The following is a 27,360-nucleotide window of genomic DNA, read 5'->3' as shown; positions in this document are numbered from 1 at the left end:
CAACCTAAATTCTCAAGATGAAGCCCTTTCTTTCCTTCATTCTTCCTCCTCTTCCTCCCCCTCCTCCTCCTCCTTCTCCTTCTTCCATTTAAATATCTTCAGTCCAGAAAAACATCTCTCATTCTCTAAAATTTTTCAGATTTCACCAAAATAAGCTCAGCAATCAACTCTAAAGGTTGTAAGGGTCAAAAATTGCCCCCACCCAATTTAGCTCAGATATATGGATCAGGTGAGAAGATATCCATTAAAATATGTTATTAATGTATTTTTGGCTTTTAAAAATTCCAAATTCTCTTCCTCCAGTCCTTTCCCTACCCATTGAGAAAGAAAGCAATATGATTTCAATCATACATCATGAAATTAGCCATGTTGCAAAAAAAAAGCAAGAAAAATATAGGGAAAAATTATACTTCAATTTGCACTTAGAGTTCATATTTCTCTGGAGGTGGATAGCATTTTTCATCATGTGTCCACTGTCTTGGATCAGTCTTGATCAGAATAGCTGAGTCTTCCACAGTTGATTTTTGTTACACTATTACTGTTACTATGTACAATGATGTCTTGGTTTTGCCATTTCATTTTGCATCAATTCATATAGGTCTTCCCAGATTTTCTGAAACCATTCCATTTATTATTTCTCATAGCACAATACTATTCCATCATAATCATGTACTACAACTTATTTAGTCTTCCCTCAATTTTAAAAATATTTTTTGTTTCTTTAAATATTTCCCAGTTACATGTAAGAAAATTTTAGCAATAATTTTTAAAAATTTTGAGTTCCAAATTCTCTATCTCCCTCCTGCCTTTCCTAGCCTCCTTGAAAAGGCAAGCAACTTAATATCAATTATACATGTGAAGTCATGAAAAAAAATTTCCATATTAGATATGTTGCAAAAGAAAAAAACACACAGAAACTCAAGAAAAAATAGAGAAAATTTAAAAAAAGTTTTCTTCAGTTTGCATTCAGAGTTCATCAGTTATCTCTCTAGAGGTGGATAGCATTTTTTATCATAGAACTTCTGGAATTATTTTGATCATAGTAGCTAAGTCTTATACAGTTGGTTATCTTTACAGTATCACTGATACTGTGTACAATGTTCTTCTGGTTCTACTCACTTCACTTTGCCCCATTTCATATAAGTCTTCCCAGGTTTTTCTGCTTGTCATTTCTTATAGCAAAATCATATTCCATCAAAATTATATACTACAACTTGTTCAGACATCCCCCAATTGATGGACATCCCCTTGATTTCAAATTATTTGCCACCACAAAAGAGTGGCTATAAATATTTTTGTACAAATGGTCCTTTTCCCTTTTCTTTGATTTCTTTGGGATACAGACCTAGTAGTGGTATTGCTTGGTCAAAAGCTATGCACAGTTTATAGCACCTCGGGCATAATTCCAAATTGTTCTCCAAAATGGTTGGATTAGTTCACAATTTCACCAACAGTACACTAGGTCCACATCCCCTCCAGCATTTGTCATTTTCCTTTTCTGCCATGTTAGCCAATCTGATAGGCATGAGGTGGTATCACAGAGCTATTTCAATTTGCATTTCTCTAATCAGTAGTGATTTAGAACATGTTTTATGAGACTGTTGATAGCTTTGATTTCTTCTGAAAACTGCCTGTTCATATTCTTTGACCATTTACAAACTAACGAATGGTCCTTGTTTCTGTTATAAATTTGACTCAGTTCTCTATATATTTGAGAAATGAGTCCTTTATCAGAGAAATTTGCTATAAAATTGCACCCCCCCCCAGTTTCTGGTTTTCCTTCCAATTTTGGCTTCATTAGTTTTGTTTGTGCAAAAGCTTTTAAATTTTATGTTATGAAAATGACCTATTTTACTTTGCATGACTCTCTCTATTTCTTGTTTGATTCTACACTCTTCCCTTTCATCTACAGATCTGACAGGTACATTTTTTCATGTTCCCTTAATTGATTTATGATATCACTGTTTGTGTCTAAATCATTTATCCATTTTGACTGTATCTTGGTATATGGTGTAAAATGTTGGTCTATGCCTAATTTCTGCCAAAATGCTTTCCAGTTTTCCTGGAAATTTTTGTCAGCAAATTTTGTCAAATGTTGAATTCTTACCATATAAACTTGGATTTTTGGGTTTATTAAATGCTAGGCTACTATGGTCATTTACTGCTGTGCATTGTATACCTAATCTATTCCATTGATCCATCATTCTATTTCTCATCCAGTACCAGATTGTTTTTGATAATTAATGCTTTGTAATATGATTTGAAATCTGGAAAAGCCACTTTTCTTTGCATTTTTTTTCACATTCGATATTTTTGACTTTCTGTTCTTCCTGATGAATTTTGTTATTATTTTTCTAGCTCTATAAAATAATTCTTTGATAGTTTGATTGGCATGGCACTGGATAAGTAAATTAACTCAGGTAGAATTGTTATTTTTATTATATTGGCTCAGCCATGAGCAATTAATATTTCTCCAGTTGTTTAGATCTGTCTTTATTTTTGTGAAAACTGTTTTGTAATTGTGTTCATATAATTCCTGGGTTTGTTTTGCCAGGTAGACTCCCAAGTATTTTGTACTGTCTGTAGTTATTTCAAATGGAATTTATCTTTGTATCTCTTGTTGTTGTTTTTTTTGGTAGTATTTATAAATGCCAATGATTTATGTGGGTTTATTGTATAGCCTGCAACTTTGCTACAGTAGTTAACTGTTTCAACTTTTTTTTTAGTCACTTCTCTGATGTTCTTTAAGTATATCATCATATTATCTGCAAAGGTTAACAATTTTGTTTCCTTGTTGCCTATTTTTATTATTTTAATTTATTTTTCTTGTTTTATTGCTATAGCTAGCATTTTAGTGCAATATTGAATAACAATGGTGATAATGGACATCCTTGCTTCATCTCTGATCTTACTGGGGAGGTTTCAAGTTTGTCCTCGTTACAGATAATGCTTACTATTGGTTTTAGATAGATACTACTCATCATTTTAAGAAAGACTCCATTATTCTTATGCTTTCTAGAGCCTTTCCTCAATTGATGGTCATCCCTTCAATTTTCAATTCTTTGCCACCACAAAAAGATTTGCTACAAATATTTTTGTACATATAGATCTTTTCCTTTTTTTATCTCTTTGGATATAGACCTACTAGTTGTATTGCTGGGCCAAAAGGTTTTATAGCCCTTTGGGCATAGTTCCAAATTGTTCTCCAGAATGTTGGACCAGTTTACAACTCCACCAACAATACACTAGTGTCCCTATTTTTCCACATCCTCTCCAGCATTTGTCATTTTTGTTTTGTCATGTTGGCCTATCTAATAGGTGTGAAGTGGTACCTCAGAGTTTTAATTTGTTTGTCTCTAATCAATAGAGACTTAGAGCATCTTTTCATATAAATATAGATAATAACTTTGACATCTTCTGAAAACTGCCTGTTCATATCCTTTGACTATCAATTAGCAAATGGTTCTTATTGTTATAAATTTGACCCAGTTCCTTCTATATTTGAGAAATGAAGTCTTTATCAGAGAAACTTGCTATAATTTTTTTTATATTATTTTATCATCTATGATACCTTTTAGCAAAATGTAATTTCACTGTTTATCTCTTTTAATTAGGTTAACTTTTGCCTTTTTTGGGGTCTGACATGATGATTGTTACTCCTGCGTTCTCTTTTAAATCTCAGCTGAAGCATAATAGATTCAGCTCTAGTCCCTTTTTAAAACTCTTTCTGTTTCAAGGGGGTTGTAAACAATGTGTTACTGGATTCTGGTTTCTAATCCACTCTGCTCTCTGCTTCACTTTTGTGAATGAGTTGATCCCATTTACATTCACAGTTAGGATTACTAACTATGTGCTTCCTTCCATCCTATTTCTGTTATTCCTTCTCTTTTTACCCAGTACTTCTTCAAAAATAGGTTTTGCTTTTAACCATTGCCTCCCTTAATCCATCCTCCTTAATATCATGCCCCTTTTTTCTCTTATCCCTTCCTTTTCCACTTCTTTGTTGTGTAAGATATATTTCTATGCTCAACTGAGTGTGTATCTATATATTCTTCCCTCTTTGAACTAATTCCAATGAGAGTGAGGTCCAAGCATTGTCCATCATCATCACCCCTGACGTTTCTCCCTTCACTATAAAAGCTCTTTTTTGTGTGCTTCCTTTATGTGAGATAATTTTTCCTATTCTTCCTCTCTTCCCTTTAGCACGTCCCTCTTTCTTACTCTTTCATTTTCTTTTTTTTTTTTTGGAGATCATTCCAATATAATCAACTCACAGCCATGCCCTCTGTCCATGTAGACGCCTTCCAACTGCTCTAATAATGATAAAGTTCTTAGGAGTATACTTACCATATTTCAATATAGAGGAATATAAACAGTTTCACCTTATTAAATCTCTCATAATTTCTCTTTAATGTTTATCTTTTTATGCCTCTCTTGATCCTTCTGTTGAATGTCAAATTTTATATTCAGCTCAGGACTTCTCATCAGGAATGCATGAAAATCCTCTATTTCATTAAATGTCCATTTCTCTCCAAAGGATTATACTTAGTTTTGCTGGTTAGGTTATTTTTTTGCTGTAATCTTTGATCCTTTGCCTTCTGGAATATCATATTCCAAGCCCTCCACTCCTTTAACACGAAGCTGATAAATCTTGAGTAATCTTGACTGTGGATCCACAATATTTGAATTGTTTCTTTCAGGCTTTTTGCAATATTTTTTTTCCTTAACCTGGGAGCTCTTGAATTTGGCTATAGGAGTTTTCATTCTGGCATCTCTTTCAGGAGGTGATTGGGGAATTCTTTCAATTTCTATTTTACTGTCTGGATCTAAGATATTAGAACAGTTTTCCTTTATAATTTCTTGAAATATGATGTCTATTTTTTTGATCCTGGCTTTCAGGAATTCCAATAATTCTTAAATTGTCTCTCTTTGATCTACTTTCCAGGTCAGTTGTTTTTCTGATGAGATATTTCATGTTTTATTTTATTTTTTCAGAGGGCCTAAGTAATTAAGTATCTTAATTGCCTAAGAGCAGTAATGACATAAACGTAAATCAAAAATATATATAGACATATATACACATACATGTTTATAAATACATGTAAAATTCTGTGACAGCATTGCAAAGTACTGACATTACCATTTTCATCACCATCATTCTAGTTCATAAGATTCAAATCTTTCTAATAGAGATGAGGATATAATGTATAATAATATCTAATACATACTTACATGCATGCATTATAACTTTATGTATTTGTGTATCATGTATATATAAACACATTTATATATACATGTTTATATATGTATGGGGCAACTAGGTGGCACAGTGGATAAAGTGCCAGGACTGGTGTCAGGGAGACTTATCTTCCTGAGTTAAAATGTGGCCTTTGACATGGGGCAGCTAGGTGGCACAGTGGATAAAGTACCGGCCCTGAAGTCAGGAGGACCTGAGTTCCAATCTGGCTTCAGACCAACTTGACACTTAATAGCTGTGTGACCCTGGGCAAGTCACTTAACCCCAATTGCCTAAAAACTAAAAAAACAAACAAACAAAAATCTGTCCTTTGACACTTACTAGCTACGTGACCCTGGGCCAGTCACTAAACCCTATTTGCCTTAGTTTTCTCATCTGTAAAATGAGCCAGAAAAGAAAATTGCAAACCATTCCAGTATCTTTGCCAAGAAAACCTCAAATGTGGTCAAAAAGAGTCAGATATGACTAAAATGACTGAACAACAGAAACAACAATATGTGTATATTTTATAGTTATCTATTTTATAGAATTTTCACACACGTGTACATATTTGTATATATATGTGTACACAAGTACACATACACATATATTTATTTGTATGTGATGATAGTGTGAAGATTGTAATGTCAATACTTTACATATGCTTAATGCAGGGCCAACTGGGAGGTATTTTTCAGTCAAGAAATTAAATAGTGGACTAGATGAGAATTTCTCAAGTGTTCCCTGCAAGGAAAACTTACTGTTTCTAAGTATATATTTTTATTTCCACCTCTACTAATCTGGAGATCCTTCAGCTATTTGCCAACCTTCTTTGCAATTCCACTATTCAATACATGAGTCCTGACTAAGGTAGAAGGGCTTCAGAATGGATTCTCATTAACCAAAAATAAAAATAAGTTCCCTGGTGATGAAAAGTGATAGGGCACAAGGTCTCCTGGGGATTGCATGTTACCAGGATTCCACAGCAATTGGGCTAAGGGAAAGGAACAGGAATTACCATCTAGGACATTAAGTCTAGAAAGAAAATTAGCTTTCCAAGCATCATTTTCACCAAAGGTCTCAGATATACCCTGAGGACTCACACAGCTTTTTTCAGATACTCTTACTGCCCTAGGCTACTCTAGTGGTCCAGGCCCACTCTTGATTCCTAAGCTTTTAAATTCCGTCATCTGTGGCTCCATTACTTTTCAGGAAATTTGTCTGAATGTTTAAAGGATTGAGATTTTATATATACATGCGCACATATTATATTCACGATGGAAAGGGCAGCTTAGGGTTTCCTCTGCTGGGAAAAAAAACCTGATTCCATGAAAATATTGTGTCCCACATTCACCAGGAAGTATCAGGGTCATTGAAAGAAATGTGAAATAACAAACCCAGTTCATCTCTGCTTGTAACATGTTTTCTTTTTTTTTTTTCTGCTTTTTTATGTAATCTTTTCTGTGTTTATATTTTCTCGATTTCCCTTTCTACTAGATTTGTAAAATAGTCTGGTCTCTCCCTCCTCCTATCCACAAGACTTTTGGCGCCAGTCCTTTCCTCCAAATTCACTCTGCCATGCTCTTAATTTCAGCCCTAATTATCTCTAACCTACACTATTTTAACAACCTCCTCGCTGGTCTCCCCGCCTCCAGTTTCCCCTCTTAAAGCTGTCCTTCTTAAGAAGGACAAAAAGGTTGTCAAAAATCATCTTCCTGGGGCAGCTAGGTGGCACAGTGGATACAGCATTGGCCCTGGAGTCAGGAGGACCTGAGTTCAAATGTGACCTCAGACGCATGATATTCACTAGCTGCATGACTCTTGGCAAGTCACTTAACCCCAATTGCCTCACCAAAAAAAAAAAAATTATCCTCCTAATGTATAGACCTGATCATGTCTCTCCTTTGTTCTAACATCTTCAGTGGCCCCCTATTGCCTATAAAAGAAAATCTAGACCCTTTAGCTGGTCATCTGAAGCTCTCCATAATTGGACTTCTTCCTACTTTCCCAGCCTCATTTTACTCTACTCTTCTTTTGTACATTTTGTGTTCTAGCCACAGTCAACTGATTGTTGACTGTTCCCCAGATTCATCCTTCATGCTCCCACCTCCACGCCCTCACATAGGCTGCCCTATGCCTGGCATACACAGCCTCCACATGCACACCTACTGAAATCCTCTCCTTTCAGGGTCAGGGTCTCCCTCATGCTTTTCTTCGCTTCCCCACCTTGCTGAAGTGATTTCTTCTTTCTCAGATTTTCCTAGAGCACTTTGGACTTCTCTTTTGCCTAATCACCTCCACCATACATCATGCTAACTGAGGGAAGAGATTGTGCTCTTCTTAATCTTGGTGTGCCCAGAGTCCACCACAGTGTTGAATATAGTAGACAGAACAATAACTATTTGTTGCATTCAATTGAATTACTTCCCCTGTACCCACAGATAGACCCACGAGGGCTTCGAGAAAGAACAATCAGGATTTCTGGGGGTAGAGCCAAGATGGCAGAGTAAAAGCAGTGACTTGCTAGAGCTCTTCCCCAAACCCCTCCAAATACCTATAAAAAATGGCTCCAAACAAATTCTAAAGCAGCAGAACTCACAAAAAGACAGAGTGAAACAAATTTCCTGCAAAAGACAGCCTGGATGGTTGATCAGAAAGGTGTATCGTGCCAGGCAGGGAGAGGAGTGCAGCTTGGCATGGGCGCGCGGACTGTAGGGAACCTGGAGCAGGCCTCAGAGGACTGAATCACTGGCAGCTGTGGCAGTTTTCAGACTTCTCAACCCACGATCGCCAAAGACAACTTAGAAGGTCAGTGGGAAAAGTCTGTTTCTACGGTGGTGAGAGAGGAGCGTGGGGTTCCAGCCCCATTCCTGGAGCGTGGCCCCGGGGCGATGGCTGCTTCCTGAGCTTCTAGCCCACAGACTGAGGGGGAATCAAGTGGCTTCTCAGAGGGGGATTGCAGGGATATCTCTGTGAGTGCAGGATTCTCTTGCTTTGCCCATGCTTGGATCTGGGTCACAGTTCTGGGTGGCGGTCCTGGGGGAGGAGGAGCACTGGCAAGGTGGAGCTTGTAGTGGCTGTGGATAGGAAACCCTCCTCACAGTTCCAAGACAGAAAAGAGTGCTCATAGACCAGAGCACAGGCCAGGAAAAGAGTAAACACCTCTCCCTTGATCATAGTACCTTGGAAGAACCGAAAATTTACAGGTCCTTAGAAGTATCTCTGAAAACAGCTGCACAAAACCCCTGAAGCTTGGGACAGTACATTCTCCACACTGGAAACAGACCCCTACCTTAACAAAGAGTTTATAACTCAAGTAATTGGTGGGGATCATGAGCAAGCAGCACAAAAATAGTCAGACTATATTATCGTATTTAGTGACAAAGAAGATCAAAACATACAATCAGAAGAAGACAATAAAGCCAAAGCTCCTACATCCAGAGCCTCCAAGAAAAGTATGAATTGGTCCCAGGCAATGGAAGAGCTCAAAAAGGATTTTGAGAAGCAAGTAAGAGAAGTAGAGGAAGTAAGAGAAGTAGATGCTAAAGGAGACCCCCCAAAAATACTGAAGAAAATAACACCTTAAAAAATAGCCTAACCCAAATGGCAAAAGAGGTCCAAAAAGCCAATAAGGAGAAGAATGCCCTAAAAAGCAAAATTGGCCAAATGGAAAAGGAAGTTCAAAAGCTTACTGAAGAAAATACTTCCTTAAAAATTAGAACAGAGAAATTGGAAACTAGGGACAATTGGAGAAATCAAAGTATTGTAATACTAATCCAAAGAATGAAAAAATAGAAGAGAATGTGAAATATCTCATTGGAAAAACAACTGACCCAGAAAATAGATCTAGGAGAGAGAACTTAAAAATTATCGGACTATCTGAAAGCCATGATCAAAAAAGAGCCTAGACATCATCTTTCAAGAAATTATTAAGGAAAACTGCCCTGATATTTTAGAACCAGAAGGCAAAATAGAAATTGAAAGAATTCCCCAATCACCTCCTGAAAGAGATCTCCAAAGGAAAACTATTAGGAATGTTGTAGCCAAATTCCAGAATTCCCAGGTCAAGGAGAAGATATTGCAAGAAGCCAGAAGGAAACAATTCAAGTATTGTGGAAACACAATCAGGATAACACAAGATTTAGCAGCTTCTACATTAAGGGTATGGAGTATGATATTCTGGAGGGCAAAGGAGATAGGACTACACCCTGGAATCACCTACCCAACAAAACTGATTATAATCCTTCAGGGTAAAAAATAGTCATTCAATGAAATAGAGGATTTTCAAACATTCCTGTGGAAAAGACCAGAGCTGAATAGAAAATTTGATTTTTGAATACAAGACTCAAGTGAAACACGGAAGAGGTAAACAGGAAAGAGAAATCAAAAAAATTCATTAAGGTTGAACTGTTTACATTCCTGCAGGGAAAGATGATATTTGTAACTCATGAGTCCTTTGTCAGTATTAGGGTAGTGCGAGGGAAAAAAATTATATGTATGTATAGATAGATAGATAGAGGGCACAGGGTGAGTTGAAGATGAAGGGGTGATATCTGGAAAATAAAATTAAGGGATGAGGGGATTATACTGGGAGAAAGAGAAAGGGAGAAGTAGAATGAAGTAAAATATCTCCCATGAAACAGACAAGAAAAGGCTTTTACAGTGGAGGGGAAATGGGGGAAGGTGAGAGGGAATGAGTGAATCTTATTCTCATAGGATTTGGCTTAAGGAGGGAATAACATACACAATGGAGTATGGAAATCTATCTTACCCTACAGGAAAATAAGGGGGGAAGGGGACAAGAGAGCAGGGGGTTGATAGAGGGGAGGGCAGATTGGGGAAGGGGATAATCAAAAGCAAACACTTCTGAGGAGGGACAGGGTCAAAAGAGAGAACAGAAAAAATGGGGAGTAGGATAGGATGAAGGGAAATATACTTTGTTTTTCACAACAGGACTACTATGGAAATGTTTTGCATGACTACACATCTATAACCTGTATCAAGATGCTTGCCTTTTCAAGGAGGTGGGTGGGGAGGGAGGAAGGGAGAAAATTTGTAACCCAAAGTTTTAAAAACACATGTTAAAAATAAAAAAATTAAAAATTAAAAAAAAGAAAAAAAAAGAAAGAACACTCAAACCTTCCTCCTTCTTTGAGTCTAATTACTGATCAGCAAATTTGGATTAACTTTCAATCTAACAATAGAAAGAAAGTAGCTACTCCATTTTTACAGATGGGGAAACTGAGGTAGAAAGCAGGTATCACAGAGTTAGATTTGGTCGCAAGGTAGCAAATTGAAGAAAACTCAGAGTCTTGCTTTAACAAGTTGTTCAAAATGTCTGGCTATGTCTGTGGAATCGCCAAGGTTTTATAGAAAAGATCAACTGGGGCAGCTAGGTGGTACAGTGGATAGCGCATCAGCCCTGGAGTCAGGAGGACCTGAGTTCAAATTCAGCCTCAGACCCATAACATGTACTAGCTGTGTGACCCTGGGCAAGTCACTTAACCCCATTGTCTAGCCAAAAAAAAAAAAAAAGATCAACCAGTGGATCTAAAAAGTGTCACCACCTCTGTTTTCCCCCAAAAGACACATCTGAAGTGTTATCCTACTGTCAGGGAGATTGTACTGCTGAATGATGACTGAGGGTCTATGCTGATATTCTGAATAAAAGATAGAATTTCTAATCTTTAATAAAATACAGCTCTTGGAGTAGGTTACATTCATTTGTTCTCCCAGAAGCATGGCACTGAGTGAGCACTCTCCTTAGTTACCTAAGAAGAAATGGATAAATCAATTCAAAAACATTTATTAAATACCTGCTATGTACCAAACACTCTAGACATTGGGAACACAAAGGCAAAAGTGAAAACAATCTCCCTTCAACGATATGAACAAAGAAGAGACATTTACTGCCACGAGATGGTAAAATTTCCCCAAACTGAGTGGCATCAGTTGAGCTAATTTCTAGAGATCTTGCCATCCCCATGGTGTGGCAGCGAGAATTTGCTTGTAATAATTGAACGAAACCCTCAGAACTGCTTGGACCTCATTTTGCCATAATTGTTGAAAGACCATTTGGTTTGGTAATAGTCAAGTAAGTGGAAAAAGTGAGGTAATCATCTCTAATACAGGAAAAAATCACATTAGAAAACCAGATGGGTATGGAGTTCATGGTGTTAAGCACTTGAGAAAGGAGACTATAGCAAGTTGATCTTAAATTCAGTAGTGTGACCTCCAAATCTCTCAGGGAAAAAGACTTCTTCCTTTGGCTGTATTGTTTCAGCTGCCAGGAATGAAGAAGGTTTTCCTTTATTTGAGGCAGAAGGCCAAAGTAATGAAGTACCTTAATTTCCTGACATCAGCAAGGATGTAAATGTAAACCAGAAATATGTATTTGTAGACATATATACATACTTATAAATACATGTGAAATTCTGAGCAAATGCAAATACTGCACATGTTTATAAATATATGCGAAATTCTGTGTAAATGTGAAGCACTGACATTACCATCTTCATCACCACCATCATTATAGTTCATAAGATTCAGTTCTTGCTGTCTATTAGAGATCCATATATAATATATTAATTCATATAGTACATTAATTATGTTAATTAATGTACTATATAACTGCATTATACAATATATTACATATGTGTTGTATTATATAATTATAGCATTATATAACTAATTAATATATAATATATACATGTATATCTTTATATAGCTGTCCCTTCCACATCACAACTTTCCTCATTTTGGTTTCGATATATCACAGGTTAGCATAAGAAATGAAATGAGAATTGTTTGGGAATTTTACAGAAGCTGTAGATGACATGTGAAGGCTGGCAGGTGACACAGAGCCTATGATCAAATACTTAACCCAAATTTTACAATAAGGTATTGTAAATACCCCATAAAAGAAAAAAATTCAGACTTCTTCTCTGGTACAAAGGGAGGACCAAAAACTTTTTATGTGGATTTTTCCAGATCACAAGAGTGCTGCACTCCTAACCCTCATGATGTGAGAGGGATAACTGTATGTTTGTATATCATACATACATATATTTGTATACACACATGTGAATATGTGTTTATCTTTATCTTTATAATCATATTTTTATATCATATATACAATATATATTTAGATATAGATCAGTCTTTGGGTGGTTGTTCATCTGTAGCAGACAATAGGTTTTGAATCTTATGAACTATAATGATGGTAGTCATGATGAAGATGGTAATGGCCACACTTTTCATATGCATAATGCTTTCACAGAATTACAGTGCTGGAGGAGGAGGGGGTGCTCAAAGGGTGTCTAGTTCATAACCATATCAGTTATTTGATCTTTTTTTTTTTTTTTACATAACCACCAGTAAGGGGAAACTCACTTTTTTTTTTTTTTTTTTTGGCAATTGGGGTTAAGTAACTTGCCCAGAGTCACACAGCTGGTAAGTGTCAAGTGTTTGGTCTGAGGCCGGATTTGAACTCAGGTCCTCCTGACTTCAGGGCCAGTGTTCTATCCACTGCACCACCTAGCTGCCCTGGGAAATCCACTTTTGAGACAACCCAGTCCACTTCTGGATAGTACTGATTTTTAGAGAGTTTTCCCCTAACTTATTTAAATTTTCCTCTTTATAACTTCTATTTATTACTCTTCGTTCTGTCCTTTGGACCTAAGAAGAACAAGGTTAGCCCTTCTTCAAACTACTTGTGGATAGCTACTAAGTATGGCTTAAGTTTTCTTTGGGCTCATCAATGATTCATCAATCACAAACATCCAGGAGCCAATCTCATACCACGTCAAACAATGCTCATTAATCTCAATCTAGAATAATGGTTCCTAAATGTTTTTTGAATTATTATTGGAAAAATAAGATGAAAAATAAATAAATGAATGAAATAAAATAAATAAATAAAATAAAACAAATTAAAAAATTATTGAGGACCTCAAAGAAATTTTATTTGTAAGTGTTATATTTAAGGAGTATGATGGAACCAGCTAGAATGTGTGAGTATTTTATACTTTGAAATTTGGCCAATGCTATAAATCATTTCTTGTTCATTATTTTCTTGATTATCTAGACTTAAAGTCATGGAGAAAATGTTAATTATGCAGATTATACTTAAAAGTGTATTATGTTTATTTTTTTTTATTCTGGAGAGTTGATTGTTAAACATTTACCAGCACACCCCTGGGTATCTATTGAAATTTACTATATTAGAAAATAAAACAGATAAATTAAAAAATATGTATTTGTTCATTTAAATAACAATAAAATCATTAATATGAACATAACATATTTTGTGAAAAATGACTGTATTTTTCAGGACAAAAAATTACTGAGTAGAGTGGAATTATTTTATATATTTTGTAAATCTCTTTAATGTCTGGTTTAATAGATGACAACTAGATTCTCATATCTGCTTCTGCATTCAATCTCTTGTGATATGTTGTTCTGGTTGAAGTATAAGAAGAAAATCTGGCCTCACACAGATATATAGGTAGAAAAGGGTTTAATAACATCTTAGTAATGTTACTATGAAATAACATCTTATTTATCTTATTATAGAAATAGTTTTGACCTTGTTGATGCTGTGAATGAGTCTCAGTGTCCTCCAAGGGCCCTCAGACCACCCTTTGAGAACTACTGGTCTATAATGCTAGATGGTTTTTTATAATTCTCATAGTAATTACCCATCACAGGCAGCTTGAATCTCTCCCACCTTCCTGGCAGTCATCAACTTTTCAGTTCCAGAATCGCCAGAATTTAGCAATGTATATAACAGCATGGTATCTAGAATTAAGTGGATTCTAGATCCTCTGTACTTTCCTCTGATCAAAACACACCTGGAATGCTGTGTTTGGTTCTGACCACTATATTTTAGAAATGATAATAACCAGCTGAAACATATCAAGAAGGTAGTAACCAGGCTGGTGAGGGGAAGGCATTCCATATGAGGGTTGCCTGAGAGAACTAGAGGTGTTTATGCTGGAGAAAAGAAGACTGTGGTTAGGGGTTAAGGAATAAGAGGATTGGGGGGTATGATAGATGTCTTCAAGTTATTGAAGAGCTATGATATTGAAAATGAGATTAAATGTGTTTTGCTTTGGCTGGGAGGGCAGGATTGGGAGGAAGGAGTGGAAATTCCACAGAGGCAGATCTCATTGAAAACTTCCAATTAGAACTTTTTAAAACTAAAATGCGAGACCTTGGGAGGCTGCAAATTATCCATCAATAACTAGGTGGTGCAGTGGATAGAGTGCCGGGCCTTGAGTCAGGAACACCTGAGTTCAAATCTGGCATCAGATACTTAGTAGCTGTGTGACTCTGTGCAAGTTATTTAACCCTTTTCAGCCTCAGTCTCCTTATCTGTAAAATAAGGATAACAATAGCACCTACTTCCTAGGATTGTTTTGAGGATCAAATGAGATATTTGTAAAAGCACTTAGCACAGTGCCTGGCACAAAGTAGGTACTTGATAAATGCTTATTCCCTTCCCTTCGCTAGCACTGGAGGCAAAGGCTAAGTTATCCCTTGTCACGGATGCTGAAGAAGGTATTTCTATTCAGCTATAGGCCCAATGGCCTCTGAGGTCTGAACCAATTCGGAAATTTCAGCGATTGTAGGAGAAGTTAAGTGAATTATTCAAGACCACATGAAAAGTAAGTGAAAGAACTAAGGTCATAATTTAAGTCTCCTGATTGCCAATTCAGTGTTCTTTCCAATTGCCTCTCCTTCTTGGTATCTGCCTAATATTTAGAACAGTACCTTTCACACAGCAGGAACTCAGTAAACTTGGGCAGTTTGACTGATTGTTATTAACTTAATGAAAACATTGTCAGATTCAATGAGCTACTCTGATCTGTGTTCTCCAAAAGGAAGGCACAGGAAATGAGTGAAATAATTTGTATCTACGATGCGCGAATGCTTGGGGAATCCTAAAAGCTTCGTTAGAAGGGATTTCAGAGATCCTCTAGTCCACCCCTCCTGCATGATGTCATCTCCCCAATTCCTTAACTCACGGTCTTTGATCTCTGTTTCAGCACTTACAGGGAGAGGGAAGGGATCATTTCCTAACAAAAACAGTCATTGATATTTAAAGTTTTCAAAAACCACTTTCCATACGTCATTTCATACTTACATCAACCCTATGCTACAGGTATTATAATCATCATTTTACAGATGTGGAAAACTGAGGCTCAGGGAAATTAAGAAACCTGCCCATGGTCAAGCAGCAACTAAGTGCCATAGGTGAGAACTGACCCTAGGTCTCCCTGATCCTAAATTCAGCATAGGACTTGATATACCTTATTGATAAACTAATTATTACAAAAAAATTTTTTTTCCTTATACTGATTGCAAACCTGCAGGTGGTAAGTTTTGCCCTTTGGTTCTAGTTTTCCACTCTTGAGATTATAGCAGCTAACTGATATAGTGCCTGAACTGCTGGATTTGTCAGGAAGCCCTGAGTTTGAATACTGCCTTTTGCTGTTGAGTTGTTTCAGTCTCGTCCAACTCTCCACGACCTGATTTGGAGTTTTCTTAGCAAAGATACTGGAGTGGTTTGCCATTTCTTTCTTCAGCTCATTTTATAAATGAGGAACCGAGGCAAACAGGATTAAGTGACGTGTCTAGGGTCACCCACTAGTAAGTGTTTGAGGCTGGATTTGAATTCAGGTGCCCCTGACTCCAGGGCCAACATTCCATCCACTGTGCCACCTAACTGTCCCCTAATCTTGCCTTAAGCTTTAGCTATGTGATTTGGGGCAATATTCAGACTCAATATTCTCATTCATAAAATGGAGATAATAATAGCATCTAATTTATAGGGTTTTTGTGAGAATCAAACCAGATAATTTTTGTAAGGCATTTTGCAAACCTTAAAGTACAAATGTTAGCTATTACTGTTATTAATATTAGAATATTTTCATACCCAACTGCTCATCAGTAGGTGTGACTGGGGCTGGCTGTAATATTTTCTTTTCTTTTTTTCTAAGGCCATATTCAGTAGAGGAACTGTCTTGCCACCAACAGGCTAGCATTGGTGGGAAAATCCCTTTGATGCTTTGAGCACCATGCTGTCTAGGGGCTATGTTGCTCCCACAGGCTCCCTAGTGAATTTTTGTTGTTTTTAATCCCAGCATTATTTGTCTTGATGGCTTTCTTGAACACAATCACCAAGAACTCCAGGCAGCCCACTGTGGGGGAAAGTTGCAAGGAACACAAACTTACGGGTCAGTTGCGAGGTCTCTATTTAAGGAAGGCTCCAACAAAAACATTTTACCTTCTCTGACAAAGAAATGCTTCTTGTTCACCAGGTCAAGTTTGGAGGGGGTAACTTAACTGGAAAGAGAAGGGGGAAAATGGAACCAAGAGGAAATAATCAATTAGGAAATGAAAAAGGCACAAAGAAACTCCACAAAATATTCTAAATTCAGGAAATTCATCATGTTGACAGGAGGTGCTGACTGCAGGGAGATCAGACTGATGCCAAGCTCTCCATGGCTGCTTGGTGGATTTTTAAAGATAAGCATTCCTTTTATTCTGAGGCAGTAAAAAGGTCATTTTAATTAATTGGCTGTTTTGGGTGATTAACTAGTTGGGAAAGAGCAGCTATCTTTTCAGACTATTGGGAAGAGTGAAACCAAGTGATTGTGTAATATTAACAACAACAGTAATTTTTTAAAAAATGTTTTTGTTAAAAGTGTTGAGTTCCAAATTCTATCCCTACCTCTCTCCCTCACCTCTTCTCTTCCTGAGATGGCAAGCGATCAGATATAGGTTATATATTTGCAATTATGTATAACATTTCCATATTAGTCATTTTGTACAAGAAGACTCAAATAAAAGGAAAAAATGAAAATGAAAAATAGCATGCTTCAGTCTTTATTTAATCAATATCAGTTCTTTCTCTGGAGGCAGATAATATGCTTCATCATGAGTCCTTTGGGATGTCTTAGATCATTATATTGCTGAGAATAGCTAAGTCATTCACAGTTCTTCATAATATAGTGTTGCTATTAATGTGTACGATGTTCTCCTGGTTCTGTTCACTTCATTATGCATCAGTTCATGTAAGTCTTTCCAGGTTTTTCTAAAATCATCCTGCTTGTCATTTCTTACAGTATGATAATATTCCATTATAATCATATACCACAACTTGTTTAGCCATTTCCCAAATGATGGGCATCCCTTTGATTTCCAATTCTTAGCTACCACAAAAAGTTGCTATGAATATTTTTGTACATATAGATCCTTTTCCCTTTTTTTTGCATGTTTTGGTGATATAGACCTAGCAGTGGTATTGCTGAATCAAAGAGTATGCACAGTTTTATAGCCCTTTGGGCATAGTTCCAAATTGCTCTCCAGAATGGTTGGATCAGTTCACAACTCCACCAATAGTGCATTAGTGTCTCAGTTTTCCCACATCCCCTCCAACATCTAATATTTTCCTTTTTCGTCATATTAACCAGCCTCATAGATGTGAGGTGTAGTTTTAATGTGCATTTCTCTAATCAATAATGACTTGGAGCATTTTTTCATATGACTATAGATAGCTCTGATTTCTTTGTCTGAAAACTGTCTGTTCATATCCTTTGACCATTTATCAATTGGGGAATGACTTGCATTTTTCATAAATTTGACTCCATTCTCTATATATTTGAGAAATGAGGACTTAGAGATACTTAGTGTAAATCCTGCCCCCCCATTTTCTACTTTCCTTATAATTTTGGTTGCATTTGTTTTGTTTGTTTAAAACTTTCTAATTTTATATAATCAAAATGATCTATTTTACATTTTGAAGTACCTCTCTATATCTTCTTTGGTCCTAAATTCTTCCCTTATCCATAAATCTGACAGATAAACTGTTCCATGTTTTCTTAATTTGCTTTTGGCATCACCCTTTATATGTAAATCATGTACCCATTTTGACCTTATCTTGGTATAAGATATAAGATGTTGTTCTATACTTAGTTTCTGCCATACTGTTTTCCAGTTTTCCCATTAGTTTTTATCAAATAATGAATTTTTGTTCCAAAAGCTTGGATATTTAGGTCTATCATATACTAGATTACTATAATCATTTACTATAATGTAATTTGTATCTAATCTATTCCACTGATTCTCCACTCTATTTCTTAGCCAGTACCAGATTGTTTTGATAATTGCCACTTTATAATACAGTTTGAGATCTGGCATGACTAGACCATCTTCTTCCACATTTTTTTCATTGCTTCCCTTGATATCCTAACATTAATTATTAACATGATAGTAATGATGAAGTCTCAAGAATAGATGATATACATAGGCAATTAGGTCATAGAGTGGAGAGAGTTTTCACCTGGAATCAGGAAGATGATTTAAAATCCAGCTTCAGCCACTCCCTGTGATTCTGAGTAAATCACTTAAGCTGTCTGTCTCAGTTTCCTCAATTGTAAAATGGTAGTAATAATAATACCTACACCAGGGTGATTGTAAGGATCAAATGAGATAATATTTGTGAGATGTTTTGCAAACCTTAAAGTACTATATAAATGTTAGCTATTATTATTGGGCTGTGTTTTCCCAGGTTCAGAGACTCAATTCTGGCTTTTGAGTTGGATCCTATATTTTAATTTTATAGATGAAGAATTGGATCATTAAATGCCCTCCCAGGTTTAATCCTTGCTCGGTTAAGGGAGAGCTCTGAAAGCCCTTGTTACTTAGTGGTATGAGGAAACATAAAACATCCTATGTTCCTTTTTAATAATAATAGCTCACGTTTACAAAGTCTCTAAAAAACATTTTCCTCCCAATGACCCTGTGAGGTGGGTAGTATAAGTATTATCATCCCCATTTTACAGACGAGGAAAATGAGATTGATGAGGTTAAATGACTAGTCCTTGTTCATATAAACTAGAGGAAGTGTTAGTCCTGAGACTTGAATCCTCATTGATTTAGAGGTCCAAGAGACATTAGAGGTCACCAAATCCAAACATCTTATTTAACAAAGAAGGAAAGAGATTCAATAAGGTAGTATTACTTTCCTAAGGTAGCAAAAGGGATTTGAACCCAGGGGAATTGTGATGATCTGAGGAATTTTTAGTGAAACTATGACTTGAAAGTAGGGTTAAATAAAATACAAGATGAACTAGCCCAGAAAAAAGTCTGGAAGCAGTTTTTCAAAATAAGGCAGGAGAAAAAAGACATTAAGAAAAATAGGAACATGGCAAGAATGACTTCACAGATACAAGATGGACAACTCAGTTTAGGGAATTGGAAGGGAGGGCTGAGTAGCTATAACCAGGAGGTAGTCAGAGGTTTTCTAACAAGTCAGGGGTCAGGTGGTGGCCAGGGTAGTAAGTTTGACTTAAGAGCCAAGAGAATTGGACCTGAGACTCAGAAAGGAAAAGTATTGTACTTCTTTAGGCACCTGGGAGACAAAAAAAAAAGGGAAATCGGCCTTGACCCCAGAAAGACTAGCAAGAGAAACAATGAGCCCCAAAGGTCAGGACCTAGAAGTCAAGCCTTTGAACTGGAAAGAGAAGGAACAGAAAGGAGTGGTTGAAGGGAATATTCAGTTTCAAACTGATGCCAAGCTAACTGAGTAATGTGAGGTCATTCTTGAAAGTTACCTCAACTGACCCTGACAACTACTTGCACTAGACTGAGTGAATGTGACTCTGTGAGGGACTGAAGTGAAGGTTAGGGGAAGGTTATTGCTGGGGGAGAAGAGAGAATGGGGAAGGTCTGTGGTCCTAGAGCAGAAATCTCTTTGACTTTTGCTTGTGGATGGGGACAATGGAAAGTATCCTAATATGAACAAGTGAGAACCTTGGAAATGATGGGAGCTTCTGTTTGGGGGTTGCTCTTATAAGGGTGCCCCCTTGGCTGTGTATTCTAATCAATCAATAAACATTGATTAGTCACCTGCCATGTGCCAGACACTGTGCTAAATGCTAGGGATATGGAAAGAAGCAAAAGACAGTCCCTGTCCTCGAGGAGCTTACAATCTAATGGAAGATACAACATGTATACAGCTATATACACATATGTACAAAGCAAGCTATATACAGGATAAGTAGAAAATAATTAACAAGGAAGCACAGAATTTAAGAGGGGTTGGGGAAGACTTCCCGTAGAAGGTAAGATTTTAGTTTTGGTTTTTTTTTTCTGACAAGAAAGTTTGAAGAATTTTGTGTTGCTTTGAGGTTATTCTGTCCATTGAGGAATTCAACTTGCAATGATTTATTTGATGCTATTCTAGTAAAATAACGACTCATGGACAATTCTTCTATCCTAAATCTGCCAGTATAATTTATACTCATTGTTCCTGGCTCTACCCTTTGGGGTCAAACAGAACAGGTCTGATCCTTCCACCCCTTATAGCCCATCAAATACTTGAAGACAATTACTATGGTCCCCTTACTTCTTCCCATCTCAGGTCAAACATTCCTAGTTCCTTCAGTCATCCTGGTCAGGCATAGTCATTCACTATCATGATGGTTCTTCTCAGGAAAGGCTTCCATTTGTCAATATCCTTCCCAAACTGTGGGAACAGGTGTGTGTGTGTGTGTGTGTGTGTGTGTGTGTGTGTGTGTGTGTGAAATTTTGGAGGGGATCAATCCAGGGAAGAATGCAGTGGGACCCTCACCTCACTCCTTCCTGGTGTTATGCCTTTCTTAAAGCAGCCTAAACAAAGCTTAGCCTTTTTAGCTACCTTGCTGCTGTTGGCTTTCATGGGCAACTCCATCAAACCCTGTTTTGCAGAAACAGGGTTTGCAGAAACAGGGTTTGCAGAAACTCTTCCTGAGTTCAAATCTGGCCTCAGACGCTTACTAGCTGTGTGACCCTGGGGAAGTCACTTAACCCTGTTTGCCTCAGTTTCCTCATCTGTAAAATGAGCTGGAGCCAGAAATGGCAAACCACTCCAGTGTCTTTGCCAAGAAAACCCTAAATGGGGTCACAGAGAGTCAGACATAACTGAAAAACAACAACAAAGAACTTGGATTTGAACAGCACAAGGGTATTCTGTTTTTCCTTCCTTCTTTCCTTTCTTCCTTCCTCCCTCCCTCCCTTCCTCCTTTTTTTCTTCCTTCCTTCCTTCCTTCCTTCCTTCCTTCCTTTCTTTCTTCCTTCCTTTCTTTCTTTTTCTTTCTTTCTTTCTTTCTTTCTTTCTTTCTTTCTTTCTTTCTTTCCTGATTTACTTTATGGTTTACTTTATATACATCTGGCTATTCATATCAAAAGCAGTCAGTGCCCAGCATGCAGGAAGAAAAGATCTCAGGCAACAGATATTTTTTTTCCTAAAAATAATATTGATTTTAAAGAATTAGAAAAATATACCGCTTTGTTGTTAGGTCTGGAAAAAAAGACGATTGTTGGCTACTTCAATAACCAACTAGAGTTACTTCAATAAATGTGACGTTTTTAAGCCTGCTCTGGACACTGCATTGGGCTGATTTATCTGATGGAATTGAGAAGGATGGAAACTCCAAGCCCAAACCCCTGTCTGAGATTGGAAGGGCAGAATCAATGTCCACTCAAGTTCTATCAGTGATACTTTTGTTTTCATACTGTATCTGCATTACTAGCCCTGGTTGAAGGATCTTGTTTGCTTGAAAAAATCCTGATTTGGGTTTTTTTTGGAGTTTAAGTGTCTTTGAAGCATGGCTAGATTTCTATAAAACCCTACATACTCAAAAAGGTATGAGTCACACCACAAGAGACAGAGTTCATTATTTCAACCTTTTGGGATAAAGGCTTTCACAATGAAGTAGATGTTCTTCTCTTAGTCCACTGCTTATGCCTAAATGAAAGTTACCTTCAGATTTACCATATTACTTGGCTCTGACTACTGACAGCTAGTGCTGGATTTTCTAATAGTAGCTGAAGGTATAGTGGATAGATTATTGGGCTTGAAATCAGGAAGACCCAAATTCAAATCCTATCTCAGACTCTCATTTGCTGGGTGACTCTAGACAAGTCACTTAATCATGCTCATTCTGAGTTTCATCTGTAAAATGGGAATAATAATGGCATCTACTTCCCAGGATTGCTATGAGGTTCAAATGAGATGATTTATGTAAAGTACATAGCAAACCTTAAGGTGCATTTTAAAGTTAGCATTTTTACTATTAGCAATTGTTCACAGGTATAGTGGCTATTTGCTTAGAAGTTCACTGTTAACTGGTTAACAAGGTTAGTGAAGTGAAACTGTTACCCACTCCCATTGTCACACCCACTGCAGGCTGGAGAGTTTTCTTTATGGGCCTTGAGAGCATGGGGTTGGGGCAGCTAGGTGGCGCAGTGGATAGAGCTCCCGTCTTGGAGTCAGGAGGACCTGAGTTCAAATCCTGTCTCAGACACACAACACTTACTAGCTGTGTGACCCTGGGCAAGTCACTTAACCCCAACTGCCTCACCAAAAAAAAGCAAAAAAAAAAAAAAAAAAGAGAGAGAGAGAATGGGAATTAGAAAAGCAGCAGCTTCCTTTGGTTTCCAACCACCTCCAAGGTGGATTGAATGGTGGGAAGGACAACTGATTTCAAGGACCCTTGAATAGAAGGGGAACATAGACCTACCCCAACACTCACAAGGGCCTAGCTAATTGGCTAAGTAGAATGTGAAATACAAAATTTATTTTATTTTTTTCAAAGTGTCCCCTAATAAAAGTTTTTTTAAAATTTAATTTATATTTTTGTTACATTTTAAGTTCTGAATTCTCTCCCTTCCTCTCTATCCCACACTAGAGAATGCTACCATTTGACACATTTGACATGCACACACGTATATGTACATATATGTAAAACCATACTATATGTACTTCTATTTGTCGGTTTTTTCTCTGGAGGTAGATAGCATCTTTCTTCATAGGTCCTTTGCAATTGATTTGAAAAATACAAATTTTTGAAAGGAATAATATGCCTCTTAGAAAATAGAAATCTTTTAGATTTCTATTAGAATCTTTTAAAATTGTTAGAATCTTTTAAATAGAAATAGAATCTTTTAAAATTGTTTTCCACTGTGGTATCTGAAGGCTTTTTTTTTTTTGGAGTTATTAAAAAAAATTACAACCTGTGAGGCAGGCCTTGAAGTGTTGGCAGTTTAGAACCCATGGATGTTTTAATGCATCACAGCTGATGGCCATGAGTAGGGGCATAAGTAAATTCTTTGGGTGGGAGCCTCCTCATAAAACTTGGTTTGAAAGATTTTTCCTTCTCTCAGACAGGATGTAATAAAAATTGCCTCTTGGTCAATTTTCAGGAATATTAAAAGGCTAAAAATGAACAATCTATAATAAATACATAAAACCCTATGAAAACGAGGGGTAGTCTTTCTCCTTCTTCAGTTTCTCCCTATCTGCTGGCTCCTTTCCTCTTGCTTAGAAGCATACCATTGCCTCCTCATTCTTAAAAACCTTCACTTGTCCTTCCTATCCCCTCAAGCTATCAGACCAGAGTTTTCCTCCCTACCATAGACTCCTTTGAAAAAACCTTTCATGTTCAGTCTGCATTTATATACTGTCTGTTCGTATCTTAACCCCTTTGCCATTCAGTTTTCAGTTCTCAAATGAAACTACTCTCCAGGAAAATAAAACTCTTTTTAAAAAAATTACCCCCCCCATTTACATGTCAAAACAATTTTTAACATTCATTTTTTCTTTTTTAATTTTGAGCTCTAAATTTTCTCCCTCCCTCTTGCCTCTCCTCCTCCTCCTCCTCCCAGCCTCGACAGTGAGCAATCTAATAGTTATACATGTGCAATCTCGTAAAACCTATTTCCATGTTAGTCATTTTGTTCCATCAAACTCTTAAGTGGTCTTTTCTCAGTCCTCATCTTCTTGACCTCTGAGACTTTTGATACTGACTACTCCTTCTTTGAATTACATTAATGAAGGAGAAGCCTGCCATGGTAGGCTACAGTAATAGATCTTCGTACTTTATTTTCCTTTTGTTTATGTAGCGTCCTAGTTACTTTGCTGGCAGTGTTTGGAGCTGTCATGACCTGGTCTAAAAACAGATTCCTGGTCAAAGTATTGTTGGCTTAAATATATCTTGTTTGAATTGTAGGCCCTCCCCTACACTGGTAACTTATTATATGTCACGTAGCCGTTGAACATATTTATCAGCCAAACTTAAGGTGGAAACAGCAATTTTATTGTGATGTTATAATGGCCTTGCATCTAAGCACAAGCTTTTTCTGTACCTTTGACAGGGATGTGCCATATCTCTGGATGGGATGGGCAGGGGGATTAGGATCAAGTTGCCCAGACCACTCCAAGAGCTTGTCCCTAGAAGACTTACCCCAACTCCATTCAATTTTAAAAGCATTTATTAAGTACCTACCACGTACCAGGTGCTGGGCTAGGCATTGAGAATACAAAAACAAAGAGAAAAATTTCACCTGCCCTCAAGAAAATTAAAGGCTACTAGGAGAAAACAACATATGCTTATTTAAATAAATACAAGCTAAATACAAAATAATGAGACAGAGGAGAATGTTAACCAAGGAGAGCAGCTGGAAAAGTTGCTTGAAGGAAATGGCCATTAAACTTAGTCTTCAGTGGAGGTAGGGGATTCCAAGAGGGGGAAGTAAGAGGGGGAGCATTCCCAGCCTGGGAGATAGCTTATATAAAAAAACCTGAGTATCCTATAACAGCCCAATACTGTTTATGGGGGCTCAGAACTGGATCAGAAGTCCATCCTGCACCAAGCTGACCTCCTGTGTCCTCCAAATCCATTTGCCAGTATAATTCTTATTTTCATTGATTCCCTCTGGCAGGAGGATTTAAAGAAAATTCGGTGTTCTGATTGAGAAAATCCTGTAGTAGGTCTGCGCTTAGGAAGGTTCCCAGTTCCCCTTCTAGACCTCAAAGCACGCATATGGGACTGGCTGAAAAAAAGGTTGTTAATGGAGCCTGGAGCACTGGCTCCCTTCGTCCTGCGCCCATTGCTACTCTGAACTTCAGTCATCTGGGTCACCAAGCTTGGTGAGAAAGCCTTCTCTGATGGACACACACACACACACACACACACACACACACACACACACTGTGAGTTTTCCCAACACAGCTTCCAACAAAGAGTCAGGGTTGAATTCTTCATATCCAAATGCCACAAAATGTGCCTGTTCACTTGAAAACACGTTCAAAGAAAGGAGAAAGAAAAGAGGGCTCTGTCTTTCCCTTGGAATTAACAGTGAAATTTCATTTTATTGGTAGTCTTGAGAGGTCTTAGGGCTAGGTGTCTGTGAGTCCATTAGCATCCAGAAAATAATTCTTAAACTTCTCTGTGCTCATGAAGCCATTTCTGGGCTTTAAGAGGTCTTTAAGCATCTGCTTTGACAATTCCCTTGGACAATTCCCCAATTATGGCCAGACTTGAGTGAAAATAAATATGAAATAACAAAGTAATAACTCAAATACTTCTTCCACATGTTGGAAAGTCTTAGCATGCCACCATTGTCTCTTTCAGAGAGACAGAACTATGGTAGCATGGCTGTGACAGTGCTTTTTAAGGCATTGGGACTGGGGGGCATTCCCCCTCAATGGAGACATTTTCATATGATAGGATCCCTGTAAACCTAAATTACAAAATCACAGGCTGTGCTGAGAAGTATGCAGGCAATTCAGAAAATTCTCAGCTGGGAACACAGATTGCCAAATTCCTCTTACTGAAACTAATTGTGTACTAAAATGGGAGATGACCGTAGCTCTGTGGGCTGATGTGTTGTAGCTAAGCGGACACTCCTGGTCATCTCCCTCAAGATCCAAAGTAAGAAACTCCAGACCAATTTTTGACTTAGTCTTTGGCTCTGACCATTTGTCTTGTTAACAAATCTTGATGCCTTTTGCTTCCACAAGTCCAGAATATGACTCTCCTCCCTTATCTCTGTTCCAAGCATTGGTCAAGTCTTGTTTGAACTATTGCAACTTCCTGTTTCTGGGACTCCTGACCTTAAACATTGTAATGAGTTGACCTTAACTTTGCTTCCAAGTTCACAGGATTATACATGAAGAGTCGGAAGGGAGCTTAGAGGTCATCTATTCCAATCTCATTATTTTGTAGATGAATAAGTGAGTGAATGAATAAATGCAAAAGCATTTATTAAGTGCTTACTATGTGCGAACCATTGTGCTAAGTGTTGGAGATACAAATCCAAGAGAGACCATCTGCGGGGCAGGTGACCAGGGAAGCGTCAAGTCAGAAATCGTGAGTGGAGCCATACAATAGTTAGTTTCCAGAAGCAATAGTAATGTTGATCTGATCACAGGTGAAGAAACTGAGGAAGAGAAAAGTTGAATGACTAATGAAATCTAGCACCGGTACTAAGTGGTAAAAGTTGGATTTGAACGCACATTGTCTCAATCCAAATCCAGCATTCTTTCCACTGCAACATACTGTCTATTGTTTTTCCCTGAGCTTTTCCACCTTAAGGTCTTATAGAACACTCAATTTCACCCTAGATTAAATTCAATTCAGTTCAATTAAGGAAGTATTTGTTCAGCTCTGACTACTTGGCAGGCATTTTGTTAGGCAATCAGGATACAGAGACTAAAGGGAAAGCGTCCTGGCGTTTAAATCCTTTACATGCTTTGAATTCTGCTGGAGAGAAGCCTGAGTTTCCCTATATTGATTACCTCCAGGGGCCTGCTCTCAGGCATCAGAGATTGCATGCTGTTTGTCCTTGTTCTGGAAGAGGGTCATGACATCAGAGAGGTAATGCCATGACATGCAAGCGAATTGGATTTAAGGGAGGGAGGGCTGTGCAAAGTCACCAGCCTCACTTTCTCCTCTGCAGTCATCTGGGTCCAGTGGCCAGCTCTAGATCAGGATGACTGGAGATGGCCCAGGATGCAATGGGAGACGTTGGCCTTTTTTAAGCAAAAGTCTTTCCCAGTTCTCAATTTCTTACCTAGATGCCTGAGGAGAGAAGAGGGGATATTGGAATGTTTTTACACATTCATTACATTTATATGTTTTTTCTCCAATATGAGTTTTCTCATGAGGAGACTACTCTTTACCGGGGCAGGTTGGCACTTTATTTGCAATTTATGGTGTTAGAGTTGTCTGGAGCACTGAGAGTTTAAATGACTTACCCAAGGTCACTCAGCCAGTTGGAATCAAAGGTGAAAC

This window comes from Vombatus ursinus, unplaced genomic scaffold (assembly GCF_900497805.2).
Source record: "Vombatus ursinus unplaced genomic scaffold, bare-nosed wombat genome assembly UNPS02014812.1, whole genome shotgun sequence".
Classification (NCBI taxonomy): domain Eukaryota; kingdom Metazoa; phylum Chordata; class Mammalia; order Diprotodontia; family Vombatidae; genus Vombatus; species Vombatus ursinus.
Note: the sequence above shows the minus strand (reverse complement) of the source record.